This window comes from Rhinolophus sinicus, linkage group LG01 (assembly GCF_036562045.2).
Source record: "Rhinolophus sinicus isolate RSC01 linkage group LG01, ASM3656204v1, whole genome shotgun sequence".
NCBI classification, from domain to species: Eukaryota; Metazoa; Chordata; class Mammalia; order Chiroptera; family Rhinolophidae; genus Rhinolophus; species Rhinolophus sinicus.
Window position 1 is genome coordinate 2,221,552 of NC_133751.1, and position 5,809 is coordinate 2,227,360.

General features: G+C 60.7%; 1 long non-coding RNA gene across 1 annotated transcript; it reads left to right on the plus strand.

Moving 5' to 3' along the window:
• The first annotated feature begins 582 nt into the window (after window positions 1–582).
• LOC141569982 (uncharacterized) lies at window positions 583–4,988 on the plus strand. Its single transcript, XR_012493740.1, has 2 exons — window positions 583–1,312; window positions 1,959–4,988. It is a non-coding gene; the product is annotated as an uncharacterized LOC141569982 (long non-coding RNA).
• The last annotated feature ends 821 nt before the right edge of the window (window positions 4,989–5,809 follow it).

Below are 5,809 nucleotides of genomic sequence, written 5' to 3' on the forward strand. Positions count from 1 at the left end.
AGGTTCTGGCACCACGCTACCCATGACCAGCCTCTCTCTGAGCTGTGCCCTTCCTGGAGACAAACGTCACCAAGGCCTGCTCTTCCTAGAAGGCTGGTTACTAGAATTTTCCTGCAGGCCACATCCCTTCTTGGGAATCCGTCAGGAGACCTGAGTGTGTGTCTGCATCAACATTTGCTTGGTCCTGGCATCTGGTTTCACACCTGGGATTACAGACGCCTTCTGAGTTAGCAGTGGAGGGCTGTTGCCACATGTTGGGGTCCATGTCGCGACACCCTGCTCCTCACGTTCCATGGTCCAGGGCTGCCTGGCCCTGCAGGGCGTCTGACCCGGAGGCGGAGGGAGGCCACCTGGGGCTGAGTTGTGGTCCTGGCCCAGGATAGTCTAAGCGAGGGGTCTGGAGGGGCGCGTGGGGAACAGCTGAGTCCTCGGCAGGGAGAGGGCGCTGCTCCCAGGAGTCCCTGGTTCTGGAGGACGTCTGGTGCCGGGCGGGCAGGTGTGTGCATAGGACTATGCGTGTGCGTGCACGTGTGCAAGTGTACATGCCCATATGCATGCATGTGTGTGCGTGTACGTGTGGATGTGTGCACACATGCTTGTGTGTGCATGTGAGTGTGCATGCCTGTGTGTGCACACGCTTTCCACACCCAGGGCTTTCTCTACCCAGAAGCCACCTGGATCTTTTAAACATAAATCAGACCACGTCATTCCTTTGCGTAGACTTCTTCAGTGACTCCTGTGGCACGTGAGTGTGCAAGCCCACCTGTCCCGTCCGGAGCCACCGCTCCCGGCACGGCTCCTGCTGCTTATTTGGGTTTTGCCTCATCCCTGGTGAGAAGGGGCCTGTCTCCTGGCCTCTCTCCCAGCTCCTGGGGCAGCACCTGACACATGGTGACACGCAGTAAGTGTCAGGGCCCCTGCAGTCCAGGACGCTGCCTGTCAGCCCCTCTAGTTGGACCTGTCCAGACCTGTCCATGCTTGTGCCACAATGGGGACAGAGCTGGGACCTGAGGGAGGAAGAACCGAGCCTCTGACGGGTCCAAGTTGCCCACACTGTGCCACACCTGCCCGGGCTCCCATCCCTACTGGGGACCCCACATTTGCTGCCCCTGTATTTTGTACCCACGTGTGAACCTTCTAGAACACAGAGCGTGGATGGCAGAGCATCCCTGAAGTCTGGCCGGTCCGGGCCCCCTCCTCTCCCCTGCCCATCGTGGGAGGCTGATAAAAGGCTGGAGCAAGACTGAAGCTTTTCTTCTCCCGTGGCTCTCCCGCCTCCTTCCTGGGGCCCAGATTCGTCCTCTGCTCACCGGTAGGCACCTGAGGTCTCTGGGGTGCTGTGGGGCTCAGCCTCAGAGGGTGGTGTTTGGTGTGTCCCACACCAGCCGCACCTCCTGAATGTGGCTGCAAACGTGTGTGTCCCCGGGTGTTGGCTGATGTGGAGACCAGCTGGCCGGGGCCTGGTGAGCCTGGAAGCGCTGTCTCTTCGAGATTGCCACATCGTGCCACCAAGGCTCTGCGGAAACCCGCAGTGAGACCCCGGTTTCCCTCCACTTAACCTCGCGTGTCCCCAGCCTGCCCTGTTCTGTGTGTGGTGACCTGGGAATTGCTGGCTAGCCCAGACCTTTAGTGTATAGGAAACCGGCCCAGGGACTTGCAGAGTCATGACACTCATACGAAAGTCATGACATGAGTGACGCAAGACGAACTCGGATCTAGTCAGCTGATGTGGGGCCAGGACTCGGTGCCAGGATGGTGAGAACACCTGTGCCCGGCTGTGCAGGGCGCCTGTGACATGGGGACAGTGCGAGGCTGAAGGGGTCAGTGTGACGGGAAGTGCCGTGCAGGTCGGCAGGCTCCTGTCAGTGGAAAGCCTCCCACTCAGAAGGGCTGGGCACCGAGGGGCGTCCCCGTCCTGCAGCCTCAGGGGCCACCTTCACCCCCTCCCACCCCGGCAGGTCAGCCCATGTCTGAGGAGAGCTGTTGTCTCTCCCTGTCCTGCTCCCAGAGGGACGCTGCAACTTTCTTAGAAGACACAAAGGAAGAAGGCTCGAGAAGGATCTTTGGAAGCCAAGAATTGCTCACAGGTGGACGTGCTGGGCTCACAGGAGGCGCCTGTGGGGGGCGGGGACCAGCTCACAATCGCTGTGGGAGCCTGACCCTTTGGTGGCTCAGCCATACTTGTGTGTGTGCACCATCGAGGGGGACGTGGCCTTGTCCCCTGCCTCCCCTTCCAGGACTGCTGTCCCCCAGCCTCCCCGCCTTCACAGGTTTTCTGTGTGGACCCAGCTGAACCTTCCTCCAGGTGATTATCAGACGGGTGGTTGTCAGGGTGACGAGGGGGCTTTTCTAGGAAATGAGCTGGGTGCTGCCCCGAGGCTGGTGTCAGCCCAGCACAGCCAGCGCCCTGGGCCCCGCCTGGCACTCGGGAAGCTACACTAGTGTGACTGCCCGAGGAAGGCCAGTGGGCAGGGCGGGCCCTTCCAGGGGGCACTGCTCACACGGGAGAGAGGGGTTGTGAATAGGCCTCGGGTCTCTTCGGGGGCCAGCTACCCACATGCCCACCAGAGCGACACATGTCCTCAGCCTGGGAGGCACGACAGGGCAGCCAGTCCAAACACCGGATGCACTCCAGCCCTGCAGAGGGGGGTGGGAGTGTTGAATCACTGAGTCCCCGAACTTTCTGAGAGGCGCTGGGAGAAAGGCAGTGAGTCAGGAAGAAGGGTCGCACGGCGGTAACTCAGTAGAGCCCGAAGGACGCTGCTCCCTCTGCCGCGTCTGTGTCTGGCTGCGGCTTCACCAGGCGCCATCAAGGGTGTCCACAGAGCACGGTGGCCGTGGAGACCGGTGCTCAATGGCAGCTGGGAGGCAAACCCAGGGGAAATCACAGTTCCTGATGGCTGCTCGGCTCTCAGGTGCACAGCTGTGTCTATGAACTGGGACGAATGGGAGGGAAGCCACGCAGAAGCAATGGGGGCTCAGAGCCCCAGGTTCTCAGCTCCAGCTGTCTGAGCTGGACCCCGGATCCGAGGCCTCGAACCATCTACCCTTCTGTCCTGGGCACCGACGTGAATTCACGTAACTCAGCAGTGACAGGATTATGTCTGGTCTTCATGGAAGGTGACGCTGCACAGACCCCCAGCCTGAGGGCAGAGGGGACGTGTGGTGAGCCTGGTAGTTGGGGACAACCCCACACAGACCAGGCCCTGCAGGCCTCAGTGTAAAGACACAGACCTGCTTGTCAGAGCAGTTAAAGCTTCAATGGCCCGTTAGCTCCCGGGGTGCAGTCCCCATGTGGAGACGGATTCCTGAGTCTCACTGTTAGGGTGACAGACTTCTTCCCTTTACCAACTCCAGCACTTCGGTTTGGGGTCGGCTGTCGGCCGGGCAAGGCCCCTGAGCCCAGGTGAGGCCCAGCAGAGACCCTCCCCGGTGCTCTGCTGGGCTGTGCCTGCCTCTTATGTCACAGCACCCTGAGTGGTCGGCAGCCCTGAGTCACCGTCATGGGCTCGAAACCATGTTTCGAAAGTGTCCGGTGAATCCTGTGTAGCTAAGTGTGAGTGTGTGTACGCACGTGTGACTGGGTGCCTGAGCTTGTGTAGGAGTGTGTGGCTCTCAGCTGTGGCTTCTCCTGCACCGCCTGACTCTGGGCGCCAGGTGGGCCTGGGCACGTTATGGGTGGAAAGCGTGGTGAGGACAGGTCTCCAACACTCAAATGGAGGGGCACAGCGAAGCCCGTATGCCCGACGTCTGCTGAGCGCTCAGCGCCAGGCACTGCCTGACCTTCGCCCCATCCTTGTTTCTGTTCCCGTCTATCTCACGTTTCTTGGAGGTGCGGCGGTCAACAGCCCAGGTTCCCGTGTGGGGAGACTGAGGCTCAGAGACATGAAGAGCCGTGTCCTGAGACCATGACAGTCCAGAGGTGGAGACAGGGTGTGGACGCTGAGTTGCAGCCACACGACGGACAAATGCTGTGAAAATGGCACGTGCGGAGGGCAGTGGGGACGGGGAGGGCCCAGTCTGCTGACACCCCCGGCAGTGTGCTCTGTGAGGGCAGGGGCCCCGCTAATCCTGGGCACCAGCAGCGGTCTGAGTGTCCCGTGGTCACGGCCTCCTGACCACAGGTGAAGCTGAGTGTGTGCCAGGCCTCAGCTTCTGGTGTCCTGTTCATGCTCCGGGTGTGTCCGAGGGGACCAGCCATGTCTGCCGGTAGCAGCTCTGGGGACACCCTCACCTGCCGTCACGTTTGTGGACTGGCCAAGCCGAGGTCACTCACCTTCTCTGTTACTGTGGCTGAGTCTCCACGAGCCAGGCTGAGGTTGCAGCACAGAAATACTCTGTTCAGCCAGCAGTAGGGGTCCCTGAGCCAGACGCCCTGCCTGTTGCCCCAGCTGTGTGTGTGCTGACTCGGGCCGTGCCCAGGCTAGGCTCACGGGTCCCCCGTGGGTGGTCAATTCACTTGCTTTCCCGCTGGCACCTGCCTGTGAGGGGCTGTCCTACCTCCAGGCAGCTCTGACCTGTAAGGCAGGTCCAGGCTGAGGCACGACTGGGGTCCCCCTGGGCCGCCTGGTCACCTCTGTCTGTCTCAGTGTGCCCTCTGTCCTGCACACTCTCAGGAATCAGTACACGCTGGCCCCTGACTCCTGGGAACTCTTGTCCAGCTCGGGCCACTGAGGGAACCCTGGCCATTTGGGGCCCAGCTCATGTTTGTTTGATTTGTTTTGGGGGGCTCCCTTGAGGCCTCTCACTCTTTGTGAGATGCCCCAAAGAGGTGTCCTTTCCAAGGTGTAGCTGTCACCAGGCAGGAGGGCCTCTCGGGGTGCCAGGTCTCTCCCGAAGGAAATACCACCAGGCAGGTGGGAGTAGGAGAGGGTGGGGCTGCCCTGAAGGCTCCTGGAGAAAATAGTGGGTGAGTATCCATGCAGGACGGGAGCGGAATTCATAACAGGACAGGAAGCTGTCACCACAGAGGGCAGGACTGACGCCTCCTGAGAGCTTCCCAACTGAGAACAGACTTTATCAAAACCATCTGAAAGGAAGGTGAAAGGCACACAGGACAGGAGTTTGCAGCACTGACCACCGACAGGATCAGTACCTACAAACCAGCGAGGAGAAGAGGAACAGCCCATGGGAAAATGGGCTCCTGGCACGAGCAGTCGGTTGACCAACAAGCTGGGGGAGACAGTCCATCTTACGCCTGGGCAGGGAGCGCGTGTTAACCCACCAGTGCATGGGTGTCAGGGGACCTGAGCATTCGGGTGTGAGGGGCCGTGGGGCCATGGTCCAGTGCTGGACGGAGAGAGCGGTTCCCACCGGCAGGATTGACTGGGCAGCGCATGCGTCAGGAACGTACGGTTCAGCGGAGAGGGCCCCAAGACCCTCCCCAGGCACTCGCGAAGGTTGTCAGGCACAAATGTACATGTGGCAGAACTTCTAAGAGAGCGGGGCTGATGGGCACAGTTCTGGGCAGAGGTGCCGGTGGGGCAGGGCAGGGGCAGAGGACGGTCACCGAGCTGTGGGTGTCCTGTCCCTGTGGAGTGGGGGCTCCACAGTGCTCACCAGCATTAAAACTTAATGAAGACAAAATATTAGTTACTGTCCTTGGAATGTCCTTACGGGGGCACATGGTAAATGTGCCTTGAAATGGGTCTGTTCTCCTGGTTTCCATGGCAAAGGGCCAAGGGGAGGGGGAGGGGAGGGCAGTGTCCCCACAGACCAGTCTTCATATGCTGCCCCTCTGTCCTCACTGCTCCCCAGCTGCCACTCCAGGCGCGAGGGCAGGCAGCCCTGCTTCCAGGTCTCAGGCAGC